At 41.1% G+C, this 26680-nt stretch overlaps 1 pseudogene; it reads right to left on the reverse strand.

Annotated features, from left to right (window-relative positions):
* The window catches only part of LOC123038231 (WAT1-related protein At5g64700-like), a 62434-nt pseudogene that overhangs the window by 20421 nt on the left and 15333 nt on the right, over positions 1 to 26680 (reverse strand).

A 26680-nucleotide genomic window follows, 5' to 3' on the forward strand; every position in this document is an offset into this window, starting at 1 on the left:
CATCTTCATCATTCCGGCGCTCTCCATGACGAGAAGGGAGTAGTTCTCCCTTGGGGCTGAGGGTATGTACCAGTAGCTATGTGTTTGATCTCTCTCTCTCTCTTGTGTTCTTGAGGTGATACGATCTTGATGTATCGCGAGCTTTGCTATTATAGTTGGATTCTATGATGTTTCTCCCCCTCTATTATCTTGTAATGAATTGAGTTTCCCCTTTGAAGTTATCTTATCGGATTGAGTCTTTAAAGATTTGAGAACACTTGATGTATGTCTTGCCATGGGTATCTGTGGTGACAATGGGATATCACGTGATTTACTTGATGTATGTTTTGGTGATCAACTTGCGGGTTCCACCCATGAACCTATGCATAGGGGTTGGCACACGTTTTCGTCGTGATTCTCCGATAGAAACTTTGGGGCACTCTTTGAGGTCCTATGTGTTGGTTGAATAAATGAATCTGAGATTGTGTGATGCATATCGTATAATCATACCCACGGATACTTGAGGTGACATTGGATTATCTAGGTGAAATTAGGGTTTTGGTTGATTTCTGTCTTAAGGTGTTATTCTAGTATGAACTCTTGGGCTGTTTGTGACACTTATAGGAATAGCCCAACGGATTGATTGGAAAGAATAACTTTGAGGTGGTTTCGTACCCTACCATAATCTCTTCGTTCGTTCTCCGCTATTAGTGACTTCGGAGTGACTCTTTATTGCATGTTGAGAGATAGTTATGTGATCCAATTATGTTATTATTGTTGAGGGAACTTGGACTAGTGAAAGTATGAACCCTAGGCCTTGTTTCAACACATTGCAATACCGTTTACGCTCACTTCTACCATTAGTTACCTTGCTGTTTTTATAATTTCAGATTACAAATACCTTTATCTACCATCCATATTGCACTTGTATCACCATCTCTTCACCGAACTAGTGCACCTATACAATTTACCATTGTATTGGGTGTGTTGGGGACACAAGAGACTCTTTGTTATTTGGCTGCAGGGTTGCTTGAGAGAGACCATCTTCATCCTACGCCTCCTACGGATTGATAAACCTTAGGTCATCCACTTGAGGGAAATTTGCTACTGTCCTACAAACCTCTGCACTTGGAGGACCAACAACGTCTACAAGAAGAAGGTTGTGTAGTAGACATCAGATTGCTTGCTTGTCACGATGGCTCAAGATAACACCAAATTGTGGGACTTCACTAATACCAACAACAATGATTTTATTAGCACTCCCATTGCTCCTCTTACCGACGCTGAATCTTGTGAAATTAATGCTGCTTTGTTGAATCTTGTCATGAAAGATCAATTCGCCGGCCTTCCCAGCGAAGATGCCGCTACCTATCTAAATAGCTTCGTTGATTTATGTGATATGCAAAATAATAAATATGTGGACAATGATATTGTTAAATTGAAGCTATTTCCTTTTTCGCTTAGAGATCGTGCTAAAGCTTGGTTTTCGTCTTTGCCTAAAAATAGTATTGATTCATGGAATAAGTGCAAAGATGCTTTTATCGCTAAGTATTTTCCTCCCGCTAAAATCATCTCTCTTAGAAACGATATCATGAATTTTAAGCAACTTTATCATGAACATGTTGCACAAGCTTGGGAGAGGATGAAAATAATGATATGTAATTGCCCTACACATAGTTTGAATTTGTGGATGATTATACAAAATTTTTATGCCGGATTGAATTTTGCTTCTAGAAATCTTTTAGAATCGGCCGCGGGAGGCACTTTTATGGAAATCACTTTAGGAGAAGCTACTAAACTCCTAGATAATATTATGGTTAATTATTCTCAATGGCACACTAAAAGATCTACTAATAAGAAAGTGCACGCGATAGAAGAAATCAATGTTTTGAGTGGAAAGATGGATGAACTTATGAAATTATTTGCTAATAAAAGTGTTTCTTCTGATCCTAATGATATGCCTTTGTCTACTTTGATTGAGAATAATAATGAATCTATGGATGTGAATTTTTTGGTAGGAATAATTTTGGTAACAACATGTATAGAGGAAACTTTAATCCTAGGTCGTATCCTAGTAATTCCTATAATAATTATGGTAATTCCTACAACAATTTTTATGGAAATTTTAATAAGATACTCTCTGATTTTGAATCTAATATTAAAGAATCTATTACTTCGCAAAAGAATTTCAATGCTTTGATTGAAGAAAAAATGCTTAAGATTGATGAGTTGGCTAGGAACGTTGATAGAATTTCTCTTGATGTTGATTCTTTGAAACTTTGATATATTACACCTAAGCATGATATCAATGAGTCTCTCAAAGCCATGAGAATTTCCATTGATGAGTGCAAATAAAGAACCGCTAGGATGCGTGCTAAGAAAGATTGCTTTATAAAATCGTGGTCTTCTAGTTTCCATGATAATAAAGATGAAGATATAAAAGTTATTGATGTGTCCCCTATTAAACCTTTGTTTTGCAATATGAATCTTGATAATGATGGGACTGAATGTGATCCACCTTTACCTAGAAGACGTTCCAAAAATTCGGAGTCTTTAGATCTTGACGCTAAAATTGTTAAAAGTGGGATTGAAGAAGTCAAAACACTAGATATAGATGAACCCACTATTTTGGATTTCAAGGAATTTAATTATGATAACTGCTCTTTGATAGATTATATTTCCTTGTTGCAATCCGTGCTAAATTCTCCTCATGCTTATAGCCAAAATAAAGCCTTTACCAAACATATCATTGATGCTTTGATGCAATCTTATAAAGAAAAACTTCAGTTGGAAGTTTCTATTCCTACAAAATGAGTGGGAACCTACTATTAAAATTAAAATTAAAGATCATGAATGCCATGCTTTGTGTGATTTGGGCGCTAGTGCTTCCATGATTCCTAAGACTTTGTGTGATTTGCTAGGTTCCCGTGATTTTGATGATTGCTCTTTAAACTTGCATCTTGCAGATTCCACTATTAAGAAACCTATGGGAAGAATTAATGATGTTCTTATTGTTGAAAATAGGAATTATGTGCCCATGGATTTTATTGTTCTTCACATAGATTGCAATCCTTTATGTCCTATTATTCTTGGTAGACCTTTTCTTAGAACGATTGGTGCCATTATTGATATGAAGGAAAGGAATATTAGATTCCAATTTCCATTAAGGAAAGTCATGGAACACTTCCCTAGAAATAAAATTAAATTACCTTATTAATCTATTATGAGAGCCACTTATGGATTTCCTTCCAAAGATGGCAATACCTAGATCTATCTTCGCTTTTATGCCTAGCTAGGGGCGTTAAACGATAGCGCTTGTTGGGAGGCAAACCAATTTTATTTTTATTCCTTGCTTTTTGCACCTTTTTAGTAATAAATAATTTATCTAGACTCTGTTTTTGTTGTGTTTTGTGTGTGTTTAATTAGTGTTTGTGCCAAGTAGAACCGTTGGGAAGACATGGGGAAAGTCTTTTTAATCTTGCTGTAAAAAACAGAAACTTTAGCGCTCATGAGAACTGATGTCATTTTTATTTGGAAAGTGCTATTTAGTTAATTATTTTTGAAGATGAATAATAGGTAAATTCCTCACGTCCAACAATTTATTTTAGAATTTTTGGGGTTCCAGATCTTGCGTTAGCTACAGATTACTACAGACTGTTCTGTTTTTGACAGATTCTGTTTTTCTTGTGTTGTTTGCTTATTTTGATGAATCTATGGCTAGTAAAATAGTTTATAGACCATAGAGAAGTTGGAATACAGTAGGTTTAACACCAATATAAATAAAGAATGAGCTCATTACAGTACCTTGAAGTGGTGTTTTGTTTTCTTTCGCTAACGGAGCTCACGAGATTTTCTAATTTATGTTTTCTGTTGTGAAGTTTTCAAGTTTTGGGTAAAGATTTGATGGATTATGTAACAAGGAGTGGCAAGAGCCTATTCTTGGGGATGCCCATGGAATCCCCAAGATAATCTAAGGACACCTAAAAGCCAAAGCTTGGGGATGCCCCGGAAGGCATCCCCTCTTTCGTCTACTTCTATCGGTAACTTTAATTGGAGCTATATTTTTATTTACCAGATGATATGTGTTTTGCTTGGAGCGTCTTGTATTATTTGAGTCTTTATTTGTTAGTTTTCCACAATCATCCTTGCTGAACACAGATTTTTGAGAGAGACACTCATGATTCTGAGATTGTTAGAATACTCTATGTGCTTCACTTATATCTTTTGAGTTATATAGTTTTTGCTCTAGTGCTTCACTTATATTTTTTAGAGCATGTTGGTAGATTTGTTTTTTAGAAACCATTGTTCTCTCATGCTTCACTTAGATTATTTTGAGAGTCCTACAAAACAACGTGGTAATTTGCTTTAATTATTTAGGCATTCAAGATTAATAATAAAATTTTCTTATGAGTGTGTTGAATACTATGAGAAGTTTGAAACTTGATAATTGTTTTGAGATATGGAGATGGTGATATTAGAGTCATGCTAGTTGAGTAGTTGTGAATTTGAGAAATACTTGTGTTAAAGTTTGTGATTCCCGTAGCATGAACATATGGTGAACCGTTATGTGATGAAGTCGGAGCATGATTTATTTATTGATTGTCTTCCTTATGAGTGGCGGTCGGGACGAGCGATGGTCTTTTCCTACCAATCTATCCCCCTAGGAGCATGCGCGTAATACTTTGATTTGATAACTTGTAGATTTTTGCAGTAAGTATATGAGTTCTTTATGACTAATGTTGAGTCCATGGATCATACACACTCCCACCCTTCCACCGTTGCTAGCCTCTCTAATACCGCACACCTTTCGCCGGTATCATACACCCACCATATACCTTCCTCAAAACAGCCACCATACCTACCTATCATGGCATTTCCATAGCCATTCCGAGATATATTGCCATGCAACTTTCCACCGTTCCGTTTACTATGACACGCTCCATCATTGTCATATTGCTTTGCATGATCATGTAGTTGACATTGTATTTGTGGCAAAGCCGCCATTCATAATTCTTTCATACATGTCCCTCTTGATTCATTGCATATCCCGGTACACCGCCGGAGGCATTCACATAGAGTCATATTTTGTTCTAAGTATTGAGTTGTAATTGTTGAGTTATAAGTAAATAAAAGTGTGATGATCATCATTTTTTAGAGCATTGTCCCAAGTGAGGAAAGAAGATGGAGACTATGATTCCCCCACAAGTCGGGATGAGACTCCGGACGAAAAAAAGAGGCCATAAAAAAGAAGAGAAAAGGCCCAAATAAAAAAATGAGAGAAAAAGAGAGAAGGGACAATGCTACTATCCTTTTACCACACTTGTGCTTCAAAGTAGCACCATGATCTTCATGATAGAGAGTCTTCTATGTTATCACTTTCATATACTAGTGGGAATTTTTCATTATAGAAATTGTCTTGTATATTCCAATGATGGGCTTCCTCAAAATGCCCTAGGTCTTCGTGAGCAAGCGAGTTGGATGCACACCCACTTAGTTCATTTTGTTGAGCTTTTCATACACTTATAGATCTAGTGCATCCGTTGCATGGCAATCCCTACTCACTCACATTAATATCTATTGATGGGCATATCCATAGCCCGTTGATACACCTAGTTGATGTGAGACCATCTTCTCCTTCCTTTTGTCTTCTCCACAACCACCATTCTATTCCACCTATAGTGCTATGTCCATGGCTCACGCTCATGTATTGCGTGAAGATTGAAAAAGTATGAGAACACCAAAAGTATGAAACAATTGCTTGGCTTGTCATTGGGGTTGTGCATGATTTAAATACTTTGTGTAGTGAAGATGGAGCATAGCCAGACTATATGATTTTGTAGGGATAACTTTCTTTGGTCATGTTATTTTGAGAAGACATAATTGCTAGTTAGTATGCTTGAAGTATTATTATTTCTATGTCAATATTAAACTTTTGTCTTGAATCTTTCGGATCTGAATATTCATACCACAATTAAGAGAATTACAGTGAAATTACGCCAAGTAGCATTCCACATCAAAAAATCTGTTTTTATCATTTACCTACTCGAGGACGAGCAGGAATTAAGCTTGGGGATGCTTGATACGTCTCCAACGTATCTATAATTTTTTATTGTTCCATGCTATATTATATCCTGTTTTGAACATCATTGGGCTTTATTATACACTTTTATATTAGTTTTGGGACTAACCTATTAACCGGAGGCCCAGCCTAGAATTGCTGTTTTTCTTTGCCTATTTTAGGGTTTCGCAAGAAAAGAATATCAAATGGAGTCCAAATGGAATGAAACCTTCGGGAACGTGATTTTTGGAATGAACATGATCCAGGATACTTGGACCCTATGTCAAGCAACCAACAAGGAAGCCACGAGGTAGGGGGCGCGCCTACCCCCCAGGCACGCCATCCACCCTCGTGGGCCCTGTTACTCCACCAACGTACTCCTTCCTCCTATATATACCTACGTACCCCCAAACTACCAGATACGGAGCCAAAAACCTAATTCCACCTCCGTAACTTTCCGTATCCATGAGATCCCATCTTGGGGCCTGCTCCGGAGCTCCGCCGAAGCGGGCATCGATCACGGAGGGCTTCTACATCAACACCATACCCCCTCCGATGAAGTGTGAGTAGTTTACTTCAGACCTATGGGTCCATAGTTATTAGCTAGATGGCTTCTTCTCTCTTTTTGGATCTCAATACAATGTTCTCCCCCTCTCTCGTGGAGATCTATTCGATGTAATCTTCTTTTGCGGTGTGTTTGTTGAGACGATGAATTGTGGGTTTATGGTCAAGCTTATCTATGAACAATATTTGAATCTTCTCTGAATTCTTTTATGTATGATTGGTTATCTTTGCAAGTCTCTTCGAATTATCAGTTTGGTTTGGCCTACTAGATTGATCTTTCTTGCAATGGGAGAAGTGCTTAGCTTTGGGTTCAATCTTGCGGTGTCCTTTCCCAGTGACAGTAGGGGCAACAAGGCACGTATTGTATTGTTGCCATCGAGGATAACAAGATGGGGTTTATATCATATTGCATGAGTTTATCCCTCTACATCATGTCATCTTGCTTAAAGCGTTACTCTGTTCTTATGAACTTAATACTCTAGATGCATGCTGGATAGAGGTCGATGTGTGGAGTAATAGTAGCAGATGCAGGCAGGAGTCGGTCTAGTTGTCTCGGACGAGATGCCTATATACATGATCATACCTAGATATTCTCATAACTATGCTCAATTCTGTCAATTGCTCAACAGTAATTTGTTCATCCACCGTCATACTTATGCTCTCGAGAGAAGCCACTAGTGAAACCTATGGCCCCCGGGTCTATTCTCCATTATATCAATCTTCCAATACTTAGTTATTTTTATTGCTTTCTATTATACTTTGCATATTTATCATAAAAATACCAAAAATATTATCTTATCATATCTATCAGATCTCACTCTCGTAAGTGGCCGTGTAGGGATTGACAACCCCTTATCGCGTTGGTTGCGAGGATTTATTTGTTTGTGTAGGTGCGAGGGACTCGCGCATGGCCTCCTACTGGATTGATACCTTGATTCTCAAAAATTGAGGGAAATACTTGCGCTGCTTTACCTCCATAGAGAGGGCCCTAACCTGGGTAAACATCATGTCCCCTGTCTCCTGTTACCATCGATCCTGGACGCACAGTTCGGGACCCCCTACCCGAGATCCACCAGTTTTGACACCGATAGCTACATTTACACAACTCATCAATTATACATAGGGACAGAGCCAGGGAGCATGTTGAGGCCATGCCCCCTTAGCTTTTTCTCTCAAACAACCTCCTATTTATTATCTCAAAATAATTTAATTTCTTGTGTTTGCCCCCTCCAAAAATTTATATATTCCCATTGCCACCCCTTGTATCACATTCCTAGCTTCCTCGTGATTATGCATTCACTAATCATATTGATCACAAGACACGATTACATGTGCATACATCATGATAAGCACAAATATATTTAAGCACCATTTTATTGTAATTTAATAAAGGCACTTTTATATTTGTCACAAGAATGAGCTCGCCCTAGGCTATTGTGTCTTCAGGTCACACTTAATAATTTTGTGTAACTTTTTTTAGATAATGGTAAGTACATTTAGAATACACACACCCCAGGGCAGGGACATTATGTCCGATTACAATACATGCATACATGCATATATACATATAAGAAAAAGAATATGATTTCGAGTATTAGAACGAAATACACGTACCTCACAACCGTGATGGTTTCTCCTAGTAATAATGCCCCAAGAACCATGGTGAAGACAATCGATAATGTGTTGAACATTGGAGGAAAAATAGGGCCACGCTTTTCCACAGCGTATAGATTCAACCAATAATTGGCGGCTGTGCCAAGTGCAGCCTGAAGGAAATATGCCCTAGAGGCAATAATAAAGTTATTATTTATTTCCTTATAATCATGATAAATGTTTATTATTCATGCTAGAATTGTATTTACCGGAAACATAATACATGTGTGAATACATAGACAAACATAGTGTCACTAGTATGCCTCTACTTGACTAGCTCGTTAATCAAAGATGGTTATGTTTCCTAACCATGAACAAAGAGTTGTTATTTGATTAACGAGGTCACATCATTAGTAGAATGATCTGATTGACATGACCCATTCCATTAGCTTAGCACCCGATCGTTTAGTATGTTGCTATTGCTTTCTTCATGACTTATACATGTTCCTATGACTATGAGATTATGCAACTCCCGTTTACCGGAGGAACACTTTGGGTACTACCAAACGTCACAACGTAACTGGGTGATTATAAAGGAGTACTACAGGTGTCTCCAATGGTCGATGTTGGGTTGGCGTATTTCGAGATTAGGATTTGTCACTCCGATTGTCGGAGAGGTATCTCTGGGCCCTCTCGGTAATACACATCACATAAGCCTTGCAAGCATTACAACTAATATGTTAGTTGTGAGATGATGTATTACGGAACGAGTAAAGAGACTTGCCGGTAACGAGATTGAACTAGGTATTGGATACCGACGATCGAATCTCGGGCAAGTAACATACCGATGACAAAGGGAACAACGTATGTTGTTATGCGGTCTGACCGATAAAGATCTTCGTAGAATATGTAGGAGCCAATATGGGCATCCAGGTCCCGCTATTGGTTATTGACCAGAGACATGTCTCGGTCATGTCTACATTGTTCTCGAACCCGTAGGGTCCGCACGCTTAAGGTTACGATGACAGTTATATTATGAGTTTATGCATTTTGATGAACCGAAGGTTGTTCGGAGTCCCGGATGTGATCACGGACATGACGAGGAGTCTCGAAATGGTCGAGACATAAAGATTGATATATTGGAAGCCTATGTTTGGACATCGGAAGTGTTCCGGGTGAAATCGGGATTTTACCGGGTTACCGGGAGGTTACCGGAACCCCCCGGGAACCACATGGGCCTTCATGGGCCTTAGTGGAAAGGAGAAAGGGGCAGCCCAAGGGGGCTGCGCGCCTCCCCCCTTCCCCTAGTCCTATTAGGACTAGGAGAGGTGGCCGGCCACCCCTCTCCCTCTTTCCCCCTTGGGAATCCTAGTTGGAATAGGATTGGAGGGGAGTCCTACTCCCGGTAGGAGTAGGACTCCTCCTGCGCCTCCTCCTCCTGGCCGGCGCACCCTCCCCCCTTGGCTCCTTTATATACTGAGGCAGGGGCACCTCTAAACACACAAGTTAACACAAGTTGATCCACGTGATCGATTCCTTAGCCGTGTGCGGTGCCCCCTGCCACCATATTCCTCGATAATACTGTAGCGGAGTTTAGGCGAAGCCCTGCTGCTGTAGTTCATCAAGATCGTCACCACGCCGTCGTGCTGACGAAACTCTTCCCCGACACTTTGCTGGATCGGAGTCCGGGGATCGTCATCGGGCTGAACGTGTGCTCGAACTCGGAGGTGCCGTAGTTTCGGTGCTTGATCGGTTGGATCGTGAAGACGTACGACTACTTCCTCTACGTCGTGTCATCGCTTCCGCAGTCGGTCTGCGTTGGGTACGTAGACAACACTCTCCCCTCGTTGCTATGCATCACATGATCCTGTGTGCGCGTAGGAAAATTTTTGAAATTACTACGAAACCCTACAGTGGCATCCGAGCCTAGGTTAATGATGTTGATGTTATATGCACGAGTAGAACACAAGTGAGTTGTGGACGATACAAGTCATACTGCCTACCAGCATGTCATATTTTGGTTCGGCGGTATTGTTGGACGAGACGACCCGGACCAACCTTACGCGTACGCTTACGCGAGACCGGTTCCCTCGACGTGCTTTGCACAGAGATGGCTTGCGGGCGACTGCCTCTCCAACTTTAGTTGAACCAAGTATGGCTACGCCCGATCCTTGAGAAGGTTAAAACGGAGTCTATTTGACAAACTACCGTTGTGGTTTTAATGCGTAGGTGAGATTGGTTCTTGCTTAAGCCCTTAGCAGCCACGTAAAACTTGCAACAACAAAGTAGAGGACGTCTAACTTGTTTTTGCAGGGCATGTTGTGATGTGATATGGTCAAAACGTGATGAGATATAAGTTGTTGTATGAGATGATCATGTTTTGTTGAAGTTATCGGCGACTGGCAGAAGCTCTATGGTTGTCTCTTTGTTGCATAAGATGCAAGTGCCAAATAATTGCTTTACTTTATCGCTATGCGATAGCAATAGTTGCAAGAGCAATAGTTGGTGAGACGACCATGTGATGACACATTGATATAGATCAAGATGATGAAGATCATGGTGTCGTGCCGGTGACGATAGAGATCATGACAGTACTTTGGAGATGGAGATCAAAGGCGCAAGATGATCATGGCCATATCATGTCACATATTTTGATTGCATATGATGTTTATCTGTTATGCATCTTATCTTGCTTTGATTGACGGTAGCATTATAAGATGATTTCTCACTAAATTATCAAGAAGTGTTCTCCCTGAGTATGCACCGTTGCCAAAGTTCGTCGTGCCCAGACACCACGTGATGATCGGGTGTGATAAGCTCTACGTCCATCTACAACGGGTGCAAACCAGTTTGCACACGCAGAATACTCAGGTTAAACTTGACGAGCCTAGCATATGCAGATATGGCCTCGGAACACGGAGACCGAAAGGTCGAGCGTGAATCATATAGTAGATATGATCAACATAATGATGTTCACCATTGAAACTACTCCATCTCACGTGATGATCGGACATGGTTTAGTTGATTTGGATCACGTGATCACTTAGAGGATTAGAGGGATGTCTATCTAAGTGGGAGTTCTTAAGTAATATGATTAATTGAACTTAAATTTATCATGAACTTAGTCCTGGTAGTATTTTGCAAATCATGTTGTAGATCAATAGCTCGCGTTGTTGCTTCCCTGTGTTTATTTTGATATGTTCCTAGAGAAAATTGTGTTGAAAAATGTTAGTAGCAATGTTGCGGACTTGATCCGTGATCTGAGGTTAAATCCTCATTGCTGCACAGAAGAATTATGTCCTTAATGCACCGCTAGGTGACGGACCTATTGCCGGAGCAAATGCAGACGTTATGAACGTTTGGCTAGCTCAATATGATGACTACTTGATAGTTTAAGTGCACCATGCTTAACGGCTTAGAATCGGGACTTCAAAGACGTTTTGAACGTCATGGACCATATGAGATGTTCCAGGAATTGAAGTTAATATTTCAAGCAAATACCCGAGTTGAGAGATATGAAGTCTCCAACAAGTTCTATAGCTAAAAGATGGAGGAGAATCGCTCAACTAGTGAGCATGTGCTCAGATTGTCTGGGTACTTCAATCGCTTGAATCAAGTGGGAGTTAATCTTCCAGATAAGATAGTGATTGACAGAATTCTCTAGTCACCATCACCAAGTTAGTAGAACTTCGTGATGAACTATAGTATGCAAGGGATGATGAAAATGATTCCCGAGCTCTTCGTGATGTTGAAATCAATGAAGGTAGAAATCAAGAAAGAGCATCAAGTGTTGATGGTTGACAAGATCACTAGTTTCAAGAAAAGGGAAAGAAAGGGGAACTTCAAGTAGATTGACAAGCAAGTTGTCACTCCCACGAAGAAGCCCAAAGCTGAACCAAAGCCTGAAACTGAGTGCTTACACTGCAAAGGAAATGGTCACTGGAAGCGGAACTACCCTAAATATTTGCTGGATAAGAACGATGGCAAAGTGAAAAAGGGTATATTTGATATACAGGTGTTTGATGTGTGCTTTACTAGTGTTTATAGCAACCCCTCGGTATTTGGTACTGGTTCAGTTGCTAAGAGTAGTAACTCGAAACGGGAGTTGCTGAATAAACAGAAACTAGTTAAGGGTGAAGTGATGATGTGTGTTGAAAGTAGTTTCAAGATTGATATGATCATCATCGCACACTCCCTATTCTTTCGGGATTAGTGTTGAACCTAAATAAATGTTATTTGGTGTTTGCGTTGAGCATGAATATGATTTGATCATGTTTATTGCAATACGGTTATTGATTTAAGTAAGAGAATAAACTGTTGTTCTATTTACATGAATAAAACCTTATATGGTTACACACCCAATGAAAATGGTTCATTGGATCTCGATCGTAGTGATACACATATTCATAATATTGATGCCAAAAGATGCAAAGTTAATAATGATAGTGCAACTTATTTGTGGCACTGCCGTTTGGGTCATATCGGTGTAAAGCGCATGAAGAAACTCCATAAAGATGGATTTTCGGAATCACTTGGTTATGAATCATTTGATGCTTGCGAACCGTGCCTTTTGGGCAAGATGACTAAAACTCCGTTCTTCGGAACAATGGAACGAGTTACTGACTTGTTGGAAATAATACATACCGATGTATGCGATCCAATGAGTGCTGTTGCTCGTGGCAAGCATCGTTGTTTTCTGACCTTCACAAGATGATTTGAGCAGATATGGGTATATCTACTTGATGAAACATAAGTCTGAAATAGTTGAAAGGTTCAAAGAATTTCAGAGTGAAGTGGAAAAATCATCGTAACAAGAAAATAAAGTTTCTGCGATCTGATCGCGGAGACAAATATTTGAGTTACGAGTTTGGTCTTCAATTAAAACAATGTGGAATAGTTTCACAGCTCACGCCACGTGGAACACCACATCGTTATGGTGTGTCCGAACGTCGTAACCGCACTTTATTTGATATGGTGCGATCTATGATATCTCTTTACCACTATCGTTTTGGGGTTATGCATTAGAGACAGCTGCATTCACGTTTTAAAATAGGGCACCATCTAAATCCGTTGAGACGACACTGTATGAACTATGGTTTAGCAGTAAACCTAAGCTGTTGTTTATTAAAGTTTGGGGCTGCGATGCTTATGTGGAAAAGTTTCATCCTGATAAGCTCGAACCCAAATCGGAGAAGTGTGTCTTCATAGAATACCCAAAGGAAATTGTTGGGTACACCTTCTATCACAGATCCGAAAGGCAAGACATTCGTTGCTAAAATGGATCCTTTCCAGAGAAGGAGTTTCTCTCGAAAGAAGTGAGTGGGAGGAGAGTAGAACTTGATGAGGTAATTATACCTTCTCCCTTATTGGAAAGTAGTTCATCACAGAAATCAGTTCCAGTGATTCCTATACCAATAAGTGAGGAAGTTAATGATGATGATCATCAAATTTCAGATCAAGTTACTACCAAACCTCGTAGGTCTTCCAGAGTAAGATCCGCACCAGAGTGGTACGGTAATCATGTTCTGGAAGTCATGTTACTAGACCATGATGAACCTACGAACTATGAAGAAGCGATGGTGAGCCCAGATTCCGCAAAGTGGCTTGAAGCCATGAAATCCGAGATGGGATCCATGTATGAGAACAAAGTATGGACTTTGGTTGACTTGCCCGATGATCGGCAAGCAATTGAGAGTAAATGGATCTTCAAGAGGAAGACGGACGCTGATAGTAGTGTTACTATCTACAAAGCTAGAATTGTCGCAAAAAGGTTTTCGACAAGTTCAAGGTGTTGACTACGATGAGATTTTCTCACTCGTATCTATGCTTAAGTCTGTCCGAATCATGTTAGCAATTGCCGCATTTTATGAAATCTGGCAAATGGATAAACAGAACTGCATTCCTTAATGGATTTATTAAAGAAGAGTTGTATATGATGCAACCAGAAGGTTTTGTCAATCCTAAAGGTACTAACAAAAATGTGCAAGCTCCAGCGATCCATCTATGGACTGGTGCAAGCCTCTCGGAGTTGGAATATACGCTTTGATGAGTTGATCAAAGCATATGGTTTTATACAGACTTTTTGAGAAGCCTGTATTTACAATAAAGTGAGTGGGAGCACTACAGCCTTTTTGATTAGTATATGTGAGTGACATATTGTTGATCAGAAATGATGTAGAATTTTTCTGCAAAGCATAAAGGAGTGTTTTAAAGGAGTTCTTTAAAAGGAAAAGACCTCAGTAAAAGCTACTTACATATTAAGCATCAAGATCTATTGAGATAGATCAAGACGCTTGATAAGATTTTCAATGAGTACATACCTTGGCAAGATTTTGAAATAGTTCAAAATGGAACAGTCAAAGAAAGAGTTCTTGCCTGTGTTGCAAAGATATGAAATTGAGTAAGACTCAAATCCCGACCACAGCAGAAAATAGAAAAAATGAAAAGTCATTCCCTGTGCCTCAGTCATAGGTTCTATAAAGTATGCTATGCTATGTACCAGACCTATTGTATACCTTACTCTGAATATTGGCAAGAGAGTACAATAGTGATCTAGGAGTAGATCACTGGACATTGGTCAAGAATATCCTTAGTAAGGACTAAGGAGATGTTTCTCGATTATGGAGGTGATAAAAGAGTTTGTTGTAAAAGTTACACTAAGTCTCAACCTGGATACATATTGAAAGTGGGAGCAATTAGCTAGAGTAGCTCCGTGCAGAGCATTGTTGACATAAATATTTGCAAAATACTAACGGATCTGAATGTGACAGACCCGTTGACTAAGATTCTCTCACAAGCAAAAACATGATCGCACCTTAGTACTCCTTGGGTGTTAATCACATAGCGATGTGAACTAGATGACTGAATCTATTAAAACCCTTTGGGTGTTGATCACATATCGATGTGAACTATGGGTGTTAATCACATGGTGATGTGAACTATTGCTGTTAAATCACATGGCGATGTGAACTAGATTATTGACTCTAGTGCAAGTGGGAGACTGAAGGAAATATGCCCTAGAGGCAATAATAAAGTTATTATTTATTTCCTTATAATCATGATAAATGTTTATTATTCATGCTAGAATTGTATTTACCGGAAACATAATACATGTGTGAATACATAGACAAACATAGTGTCACTAGTATGCCTCTACTTGACTAGCTCGTTAATCAAAGATGGTTATGTTTCCTAACCATGAACAAAGAGTTGTTATTTGATTAACGAGGTCACATCATTAGTAGAATGATCTGATTGACATGACCCATTCCATTAGCTTAGCACCCGATCGTTTAGTATGTTGCTATTGCTTTCTTCATGACTTATACATGTTCCTATGACTATGAGATTATGCAACTCCCGTTTACCGGAGGAACACTTTGGGTACTACCAAACGTCACAACGTAACTGGGTGATTATAAAGGAGTACTACAGGTGTCTCCAATGGTCGATGTTGGGTTGGCGTATTTCGAGATTAGGATTTGTCACTCCGATTGTTGGAGAGGTATCTCTGGGCCCTCTCGGTAATACACATCACATAAGCCTTGCAAGCATTACAACTAATATGTTAGTTGTGAGATGATGTATTATGGAACGAGTAAAGAGACTTGCCGGTAACGAGATTGAACTAGGTATTGGATACCGACGATCGAATCTCGGGCAAGTAACATACCGATGACAAAGGGAACAACGTATGTTGTTATGCGGTCTGACCGATAAAGATCTTCGTAGAATATGTAGGAGCCAATATGGGCATCCAGGTCCCGCTATTGGTTATTGACCAGAGACATGTCTCGGTCATGTCTACATTGTTCTCGAACCCGTAGGGTCCGCACGCTTAAGGTTACGATGACAGTTATATTATGAGTTTATGCATTTTGATGAACCGAAGGTTGTTCGGAGTCCCGGATGTGATCACGGACATGACGAGGAGTCTCGAAATGGTCGAGACATAAAGATTGATATATTGGAAGCCTATGTTTGGACATCGGAAGTGTTCCGGGTGAAATCGGGATTTTACCGGGTTACCGGGAGGTTACCGGAACCCCCCGGGAACCACATGGGCCTTCATGGGCCTTAGTGGAAAGGAGAAAGGGGCAGCCCAAGGGGGCTGCGCGCCTCCCCCCTTCCCCTAGTCCTATTAGGACTAGGAGAGGTGGCCGGCCACCCCTCTCCCTCTTTCCCCCTTGGGAATCCTAGTTGGAATAGGATTGGAGGGGAGTCCTACTCCCGGTAGGAGTAGGACTCCTCCTGCGCCTCCTCCTCCTGGCCGGCGCACCCTCCCCCCTTGGCTCCTTTATATACTGAGGCAGGGGCACCTCTAAACACACAAGTTAACACAAGTTGATCCACGTGATCGATTCCTTAGCCGTGTGCGGTGCCCCCTGCCACCATATTCCTCGATAATACTGTAGCGGAGTTTAGGCGAAGCCCTGCTGCTGTAGTTCGTCAAGATCGTCACCACGCCGTCGTGCTGACGAAACTCTTCCCCGACACTTTGCTGGATCAGAGTCCGGGGATCGTCATCAGGCTGAACGTGTGCTCGAACTCGGAGGTGCCGTAGTTTCGGTGCTTGATCGGTTGGATCGTGAAGACGTACGACTACTTCCTCTACGTCGTGTCATCGCTTCCGCAGTCGGTCTTTGTTGGGTACGTAGACAACACTCTCCCCTCGTTGCTATGCATCACATGATCCTGTGTGCGCGTAGGAAATTTTTTGAAATTACTACGAAACCCTACACAGCCTACGTTCCAAATCAAGTATGGACACATTATTTTCTATTGGTTTTAACTATCAAGTTAAGATAAAATATAGAAACAAATGCTTTTAATATTCAACATCATGAAGCAGTTGGATCTCAAACCATATAGGAAGTCCTTGCAAGCAAGTTTTACTACTTCGAACTGAGTTAACTTTTAACGGCGATATGCCCATTGGAATCCTCTGAATCAAAGGATTTTCATAGGAAATTTGGAGGATTAGAATCCATAATATTTCCTATGTTCGTTATTTATTCATAGGATTGGATCCTAGTTCTGAATTATTTCTTTGCACCACTTCCCATATGATTTCTAGCATACACTCAAACCTCTTTGAAATAATACTTTGTTTTTCTATGATCTAATAAAACCGAAATCCTATAGGATTGAGATGGTCTTGACATTCCAATACTACATCTTTCCTATTCCCATGTTCTTACAATCCCGTGAATCAAACATTCCCTGATTCTGGTAGCTAGAGTAAAGGTTGAATACAGCACAACTCTAACCAATCTTGTCCTTGAAAGTCTCCTATGACTACAATCAGAACCTATCTTGCTTGTGTCCTTGATTTTTGCTTGGTAAACTAAGATTAGCATCTACATATACTGGACTTACCAGTTAGATTGAACAAAAGTAATGAAAATTCAGGCAATAGCAAGGAATTTTCTAAAATTTAATGTATTCTGGAAAAGACTTACCGAGTAGACAATTGTGAATAGTTGAATGTTCCATCCTACTTGCCAAGAAAGTTTGTCCCTCCTCAAAAATATTCCTATGACACATGTTTGCAATCCACCTAGAACACAGGTCAACATTGATGACCAATGTTTCCATGGGTACACCTTTAAAACTTTCACATGCATTATTATAAATTCTTCATTGTTACCGGTCAAGAACAAGGATAAAAAACTCAAATCCTGTTATGCCTATTACGGGAAATCTGAAGGAAATATGCGCTAGAGGCAATAATAAAGTAGTTATTTTATATTATATTTCCTTATTCATGATAAAGGTTTATTATTCATGCTAGAATAGTATTGATTGGAAACTTAAATACATGTGTGAATACATAAACAAATATCGTGTCCCTAGTAAGCCTCTACTAGACTAGCTCGTTGATCAAAGATGGTTAAGGTTTCCTAACCATAGACATATGTTGTTATTTGATAGCGAGATCACATCATTAGGAGAATGATGTGATGGACAAGACCCATCCGTTAGATTAGCATAATGATCGTTCAGTTTATTGCTATTGCTTTCTTCATGTCAAATACATATTCCTTCGACTATGAGATTATGAAACTCCCGGATACCGGAGGAATACCTTGTGTGCTATCAAACATCACAGCATAACTAGGTGATCATAAAGATGCTCTACAGGTATCTCCGAAGGTGTTTGTTGAGTTGGCAGAGATCGAGATTAGGATTTGTCACTCTGAGTGTCGGAGAGGTATCTCTGGGTCCTCTCGGTAATACCCATCATAAGAAGCCTTGCAAGAAAATAGACTAATGATTTAGTTGCAGGATGATGAATGATGAAACGAGTAAAGAGACTTGCCGGTAACGAGATTGAACTAGGTATGAAGATACAGACGATCGAATCTCGGGCAAGTAACATACCGGCAGACAAAGGGAATAATGTATGTTGTCATAACGGTTCAACCGATAAAGATCTTCATAGAATATGTAGGAGCCAATATGGTCATCCAGGTTTCGCTATTGGTTATTGACCAGAGAGGTGTCTCGGCCATGTCTACATAGTTCTCGAACCCGTAGGGTCCGCACGCTTAACGTTCGATGACGATATTGTATTATATGAGTTATGTGATTTGGTGACCGAATGTTGTTCGGAGTCCCGTATGACATCACTACATTACGCGGAGTCTTGAAATGGTCGAGAGCTAAAGATTGATATATAGGACTATAGTATTCGGACACCGGAAGCATTTCGGAAGGTATCGGTATTTATGGTAGTACCGGAGGGGTTACAGGACACCCCCCGGGGGAATATATGGGCCATATGGGCCATGAGAGGGGAGCACACCAGCCCACAAGGGGTGGCGCGCCCCCCTATGGAAGGAGGCCGATTGGGATAAGGAAAAAGGTGGTTTGGCCCCCCTTCCTTCTCTCTTCCCCATTCCCTTTCTCTTCGGTGAATTATGGAAGGGGGCACCACTTGGGGAAACCCCAAGTAGGATTCAGATCCTACTTGGGGCGCACCCTGGCTGCCTCCCCTCTCCCTCCCACCTATATATATGTGGGGGGCGCCCCTAGCATACCCAAGACAATTGCCTAGCCGAGTGCGGCGCCCCCTCCATCGTTTACACCCTCGGGCATATCTTCATAGTGCCTAGGCGAAGCCCTGCGAGGATCACTTCACCATCACCGTCACCACGCTGTCGTGTTGTCGGAACTCATCTACTACCTCGACAACTTGTTGTAACAAGAAGGCGAGGGACATCACCGAGCTGAACGTGTGCAGAATACGGAGGTGACATGCGTTCGGTACTTGATCGGTTGAAGTACGAAGAAGTTCAACTACATCAACTGTGTTGTTTATCTCTTACGCTTATGGTCTACAAGGGTACGTAGACACACTCTCCCCGTCGTTGCTATGCATCTCCATGGATAGATCATTGCGTGTGCATAGAAAGTTTTGTTTTCCATGCAATGTTTCCCAAACAGTGGTATCAGAGCCAAGTTTATGCGTAGATGATATGCACGAGTAGAACACAAAGAGTTGTGGGCGGTGATAGTCATACTGCTTACCAGCAATGCCTTATTTTGATTCGGCAGTATTGTGTGATGAAGCGGCCCAGACCAACCTTACATGTCCACGCACATGAGACCGGTTCCACTGACAGACATGCAACTAGTTTTGCATAAAGGTGGCTGGCGGGTGTTTGTTTCTCCTACTTTAGTTGAATCAAATTTGACTGTGGCCGGTCCGTGAAGAAGGTTAAACAACAAACATGATGAAATACCGTTGTGGTTTGATGCATAGGTAAGAACAGTTCTTACTAGAAGCCCGTAGCAGCCACGTAAAACTTATAACAACAAAGTAGAGGACGTGTAACTTGTTTTTGCAGGGCATGTTGTGATGTGATATGGTTAAGACATGATGTGATATACGTTATTGCATGAGATGATCATGTTTTGTAAAAGTTATCAGCAACCGACAGGAGCCTTATGGTTGTCTCTTTATTGTATAAAATGTAAACGTCATGTAATTGCTTTACTTTATCACTATGCATTAGCGATAGTTGTAGAAGCAATAGTTGGTGGGACGACCATGACACAACGATGGAGATCAAGGTGTCGAGCCGGTGACGATGGAGATTGATACGTCTCCAACGTATCTATAATTTTTATTGTTCCACGCTATTATATTATCTGTTTTGGATGTTCAATGGGCTTTATTATACACTTCTATATTATTTTGGGGACAAACCTATTAACCGGAGGCCCAGCCCAAATTCCTGTTTTTTTGCCTATTTCAGTGTTTCACAGAAAAAGAATATCAAGTGGAGTCCAAACGGAATGAAACCTTTAGGAGCGTGATTTTTGGAACAAACGTGATCCAGAGGACTTGGAGTGGACGTCAAGAAACTTACGAGGAAACCACGAGGCAGGGGGGCGTGCCCTCCACCCTCGTGGGCCCCTCGTGGCTCCACCGACCTACTTCTTCCTCCTATATATACCTACGTACCCCAAAACCATCGAGGAGCACCACGAAAACCTAATTCCACCACCGCAACCTTCTGTACCCATGAGATCCCATCTTGGGGCCTTTTCCGACGCTCCACCGGAGGGGACATTGATCACGGAGGGCTTCTACATCAACACCATAGCCTCTCCGATGGTGTGTGAGTAGTTTACCTCAGACCTTCGGGTCCATATTTATTAGCTAGATGGCTTCTTCTCTCTCTTTGGATCTCAATACAAAGTTCTCCCCGATTCTCTTGGAGATCTATTCGTCGAGATCCGATGAATTGTGGGTTTATGATCAAGATTATCTATGAACAATATTTGAATCTTCTCTGAATTCTTTTATCTATGATTGGTTATCTTTGCAAGTCTCTTCGAATTATCAGTTTGGTTTGGCCTACTAGATTGATCTTTCTTGCAATGGGAGAAGTGCTTAGCTTTGGGCTCGATCTTGCGGTGCTCGATCCCAGTGACAGTAGGGGAAACGACACGTATTGTATTGTTGCCATCAAGGATAAAAATATGGGGTTTATATCATATTGCATGAGTTTATCCCTCTACATCATGTCATATTGCTTAAAGCGTTACTCCGTTCTTATGAACTTAATACTCTAGATGCATGCTGGATAGCGGTCGATGTGTGGAGTAATAGTAGTAGATGCAGGCAGGAGTCGGTCTACTTGTCACGGACGTAATGCCTATATACATGATCATACCTAGATGTTCTCATAACTATGCTCAAGTTTATCAATTGATCGACAGTAATTTGTTCACCCATCGTAATAATTATGCTATCTTGAGAAAGCCACTAGTGAAACCTATGGCCCCCGGGTCTATTTTCCATCATACAAGTTTCCAATCTATTTTATTTTGCAATCTTTACTTTCAATCTATATCATAAAAATACCAAAAATATTTATCTTATTATTATTATCTCTATCAGATCTCACTCTCGTAAGTGACCGTGAAGGGATTGACAACCCCTTTATCGCGTTGGTTGCTAGGTTCTTATTTGTTTGTGTAGGTACGAGGTGACTCGTGCGTGGTGTCCTACTGGATTGATACCTTGGTTCTCAAAAACCGAGGGAAATACTTACGCTGCTTTGCTGCATCACCCTTTCCTCTTCAAGGGAAAAGCAACGCATGCTCAAGAGGTAGCAGAGATCATGACGATGCCTTGGAGATGGAGATCGAAATCACAAGATAATGATGGCCATATCATGTCACATATTTTGATTGCACGTGATGTTTATCTTTTATGCATCTTATTTTGCTTAGTACGGCGGTAACATTATAAGATGATCCCTTCACTCAATTTTAAGGTAAAAGTGTTCTCCCTGAGTATGCAGCATTGCTATAGTTCATCGTGTTGAGACACCACATGATGATCGGGTGTGATAGACTCTATGTTCACATACAACGGGTGCAAGACAGTTTTGCACATGCAGAATACTTGGGTTAAACTTGATGAGCCTAGCATGTACATACATAGCCTCAGAACACTTGAGACCGAAAGGTCAAACGTGAATCTTATAGTACATATGATGAACATAGAGATGTTCACCATTGATGAATACCCCATCTCATGTGATGATCGGACATGGGTTAGTTGATTTGGATCACGTATCACTTAGATGACTTGAGGGATGTCTATTTAAGTGGGAGTTCTTAAGTAATTTGATTAATTGAACTTAATTTATCATGAACTTAGTCTTGATAATTTTGCATGTCTATGTTGTAGATCAATAGCTCGTAATATAGCTCCATATATTTTTGATATGTTCCTATAGAAAACTAAGTTGAAAGATGATAGTAGCAATGATGCGGACTCGGTCCCTGATATGAGGATTATCCTCATTGCTGCACAGAAGATTTATGTCCTTGATGCACCGCTAGGTGAAAAATCTATTACAGGAGTAGATGCAGACGTCATGAATGTTTTGCAAGCTCAATATGATGACTACTTGATAGTTTAGTGTGCCATGCTTTACGGCTTAGAATCAGGACTTCAAAAACGTTTTGAACACCACAGAGCATATGAGATGTTCCAAGAGCTGAAAATTGGTATTTCAGTTCATGCCCGTGTCGAGAGGTATGAGACCTCTGACAAGTACTTTGCCTACAAGATGAAGGAGAATAGCTCAGCAAGTGAGCATGTGCTCAGAATGTCCGAGTACTACAATTGCTTGAATCAACTGGGAGTTAATCTTCCAGATAAGATAGTGATTGACATAGTTCTCTAGTCACTATCACCAAGCTACTAGAACTTTGTGATGAACTATAATATGCAAGGGATGACGAAAACGATTCCCGAGCTCTTCACGATGATAAAATCAGCGAAGGTAGAAATCAAGAAAAAGCATCAATTGTTGATGGTTAACAAGACCACTAGTTTCAAGAAAAAGGGCAAGGGAAAGAAAGGGAACTTCAAGAAGAATGGCAAGCAAGTTGCCACTCCCATGAATAAGCCCAAAGCTAGACCCAAGCCTGAAACTAAGTGCTTCTACTGCAAAGGAAATGGTCATAGAAGCGGAACCGCCCCAAATACTTGGCGGATAAGAAGGATGGGAAAGTTAACAAAGGTATATATGATATACATATTATTGATGTGCAATTTACTAGTGTTCATAGCAACCCCTAGGTATTTTATACCGGTTCAGTTGTTGAGATTAGTAACTCGAAACAGGAGTTGCAGAATGAACAGAGACTAGTAAAGGGCGAAGTGACGATGTGTGTTGGAAGTGATTCCAAGGTTGATACGATCACCATCGTGAAGTAAATATGCCCTAGAGGCAATAATAAAGTTATTATTTATTTCCTAATATCATGATAAATGTTTATTATTCATGCTAGAATTGTATTAACCGGAAACATAATACTTGTGTGAATACATAGACAAACTAAACGTCACTAGTATGCCTCTACTTGACTAGCTCGTTGATCGAAGATGGTTATGTTTCCTAACCATAGACATGTGTTGTCATTTGATTAACGGGATCACATCATTAGGAGAATGATGTGATTGACATGACCCATTCCATTAGCTTAGCACCCGATCATTTAGTATGTTGCTATTCCTTTCTTCATGACTTATACATGTTCTATGACTATGAGATTATGCAACTCCCGTTTGCCGGAGGAACACTTTGTGTGCAACCAAACGTCACAACGTAACTGGGTGATTATAAAGGAGCTCTACAGGTGTCTCCAAAGGTACATGTTGGGTTGGCATATTTCGAGATTAGGATTTGTCACTCCGATTGTCGGAGAGGTATCTCTGGGCCCTCTCAGTAATGCACATCACATAAGCCTTGCAAGCATTGCAACTAATGAGTTAGTTGCGAGATGATGTATTACGGAACGAGTAAAGAGACTTGACGGTAACGAGATTGAACTAGGTATTGAGATACCGACGATCGAATCTCGGGCAAGTAACATACCGATGACAAAGGGAACAACGTATGTTGTTATGCGGTCTGACCGATAAAGATCTTCGTAGAATATGTGCGAGCCAATATGAGCATCCAGGTCCCGCTATTGGTTATTGACTGGAGACGTGTCTCGGTCATGTCTACGTTGTTCTCGAACCCGTAGGGTCCGCATGCTTAAGGTTTCGATGATAGTTATATCATGAGTTTATGAGTTTTGATGTACCGAAGGAGTTCGGAGTCCCGGATGAGATCGGGGACATGACGAGGAGTCTCGAAATGGTTGAGACGTAAAGATCGATATATTGGACGACTATATTCGGACATCGGAAAGGTTCCGAGTGATTTGGGTATTTTCGGAGGTACCGGGGAGTTACGGGAATACGAGGAAGAAGCAATGGGCCTTAATGGGCCTTAGTGGGAAGGACCAGGAGGTGGCGCGCGCCCCTCCCAAGCCCAGTCCGAATTGGACAAGGGGTTTGGGGCGCGGCCCCTCTCTCCCTTCCTTCCCCTCTTCCCCCCTTTCCCCCTTCTCCTAGTTGGACTAGGAAAGGAGGAAACCTACTCCAACTAGGAGTAGGAATCGTACTCCCCTGGCGCGCCCCTCCTAGGGCCGGCCTCCTCCCCCCTTGCTCCTTTATATACGGGGGCAGGGGGCACCTCTAGACACACAAGTTGATCTTCGTGATCGTTCTCTTAGCCATGTGCGGTGCCCCCCTCCACCATAATCCTCGATAATATTGTAGCGGTGCTTAGGCGAAGCCCTGCGACGGAAGAACATCGAGATCGTCACCACGCCGTCATGCTGACAGAACTCTTCCCCGACACTTTGCTGGATCGGAGTCCGGGGATCGTCATCGAGCTGAACGTGTGCTAGAACTCGGAGGTGTCGTAGTTTCAGTGCTTGATCGGTCGGGCCGTGAAGACGTACGACTACATCAACCGCATTGTCATAACGCTTCCGCTTCCGGTCTACGAGGGTACGTAGACAACACTCTCCCCTCTCGTTGCTATGCATCACCATGATCTTGCGTGTGTGTAGGAATTTTTTTTGAAATTACTACGTTCCCCAACAGTGGTATCCGAGCCTAGGTTTTATGTGTTGATGTTATATGCACGAATAGAACACAAGTGAGTTGTGGGCGATATAAGTCATACTACTTACCAGCATGTCATACTTTGGTTCGGCGGTATTGTTGGATGAAGCGGCCCAGACCGACATTACGTGTACGCTTACGCGAGACTGGTTCTACCGACGTGCTTTGCACACAGGTGGCTGGTGGGTGTCAGTTTCTCCAACTTTAGTTGAACCGAGTGTGGCTACGCCCGGTCCTTGCGAAGGTTAAAATAGCATCAACTTGACAAACTATCGTTGTGGTTTTTATGCGTAGGTAAGAACGGTTCTTGCTAAGCCCGTAGCAGCCACGTAAAATTTGCAACAACAAAGTAGAGGACGTCTAACTTGTTTTTGCAGGGCATGTTGTGATGTGATATGGTCAAGACGTGATGAGTTATAAGTTTTCGTATAAGATGATCATGTTTTGTTGAAGTTATCGGCAACTGGCAAAAGCCTTATGGTCGTCTCTTTATTGCATAAGATGCAAGCGCCAAATAATTTCTTTACTTTATCGCTATGCGATAGCAATAGTTGCAAGAGCAATAGTTGGCGAGACGCCCACGTGACGACACATTGATATAGATCAAGATGATGAAGATCATGGTGTCATGCCAGTGACGATAGAGATCATGATAGTACTTTGGAGATGGAGATCAAAGGCGCAAGATGATGATGGCAATATCATGTCACATATTTTGATTGCATATGATGTTTATCTTTTATACATCTTATTTTGCTTAGTTTGACGGTAGCATTTTAAGATGATCTCTCACCAATTATCAAGAAGTGTTCTCCCTGAGTATGCACCGTTGCGAAAGTTCTTCGTGCTGAGAGACCACGTGATGATCGGGTGTGATAGGCCCTACGTTCAAATACAACGGGTGCAAAACAGTTGCACACGCGGAATACTAAGGTTAAACTTGACGAGCCTAGCATATACAGATATGGCCTCGGAACACGGAGACCGAAAGGTCGAACGTGAATCATATAGTAGATATGATCAACATAGTGATGTTCACCATTGAAAACTACTCCATCTCACGTGATGATCGGACATGGTTTAGTTGATTTGGATCACGTGATCACTTAGATGACTAGAGAGATGTCTGTCTAAGTGGGAGTTCTTAATTAATATGATTAATTGAACTTTAATTTATCATGAACTTAGTCCTGGTAGTATTAGCATATCTATGTTGTAGATCAATAGCTCGCGTTGTTGCTTTTGTATGTTTATTTTGATATGTTCCTAGAGAAAATTGTGTTGAAAGATGTTAGTAGCAATGATGCGGATTGGATCCGTGATCTGAGGTTTATCCTCATTGCTGCACAGAAGAATTATGTCCTTGATGCACCGCTAGGTGACAGACCTATTGCAGGAGCAAATGCAGATTTTATGAATGTTTGGCTAGCTCAATATGATGCCTACTTGATAGTTTAGTGCACCATGCTTAACAGCTTAGAATCGGGATT

The sequence above is a fragment of the Triticum aestivum genome, chromosome 2A (genome assembly GCF_018294505.1).
Source record: "Triticum aestivum cultivar Chinese Spring chromosome 2A, IWGSC CS RefSeq v2.1, whole genome shotgun sequence".
NCBI lineage: Eukaryota > Viridiplantae > Streptophyta > Magnoliopsida > Poales > Poaceae > Triticum > Triticum aestivum.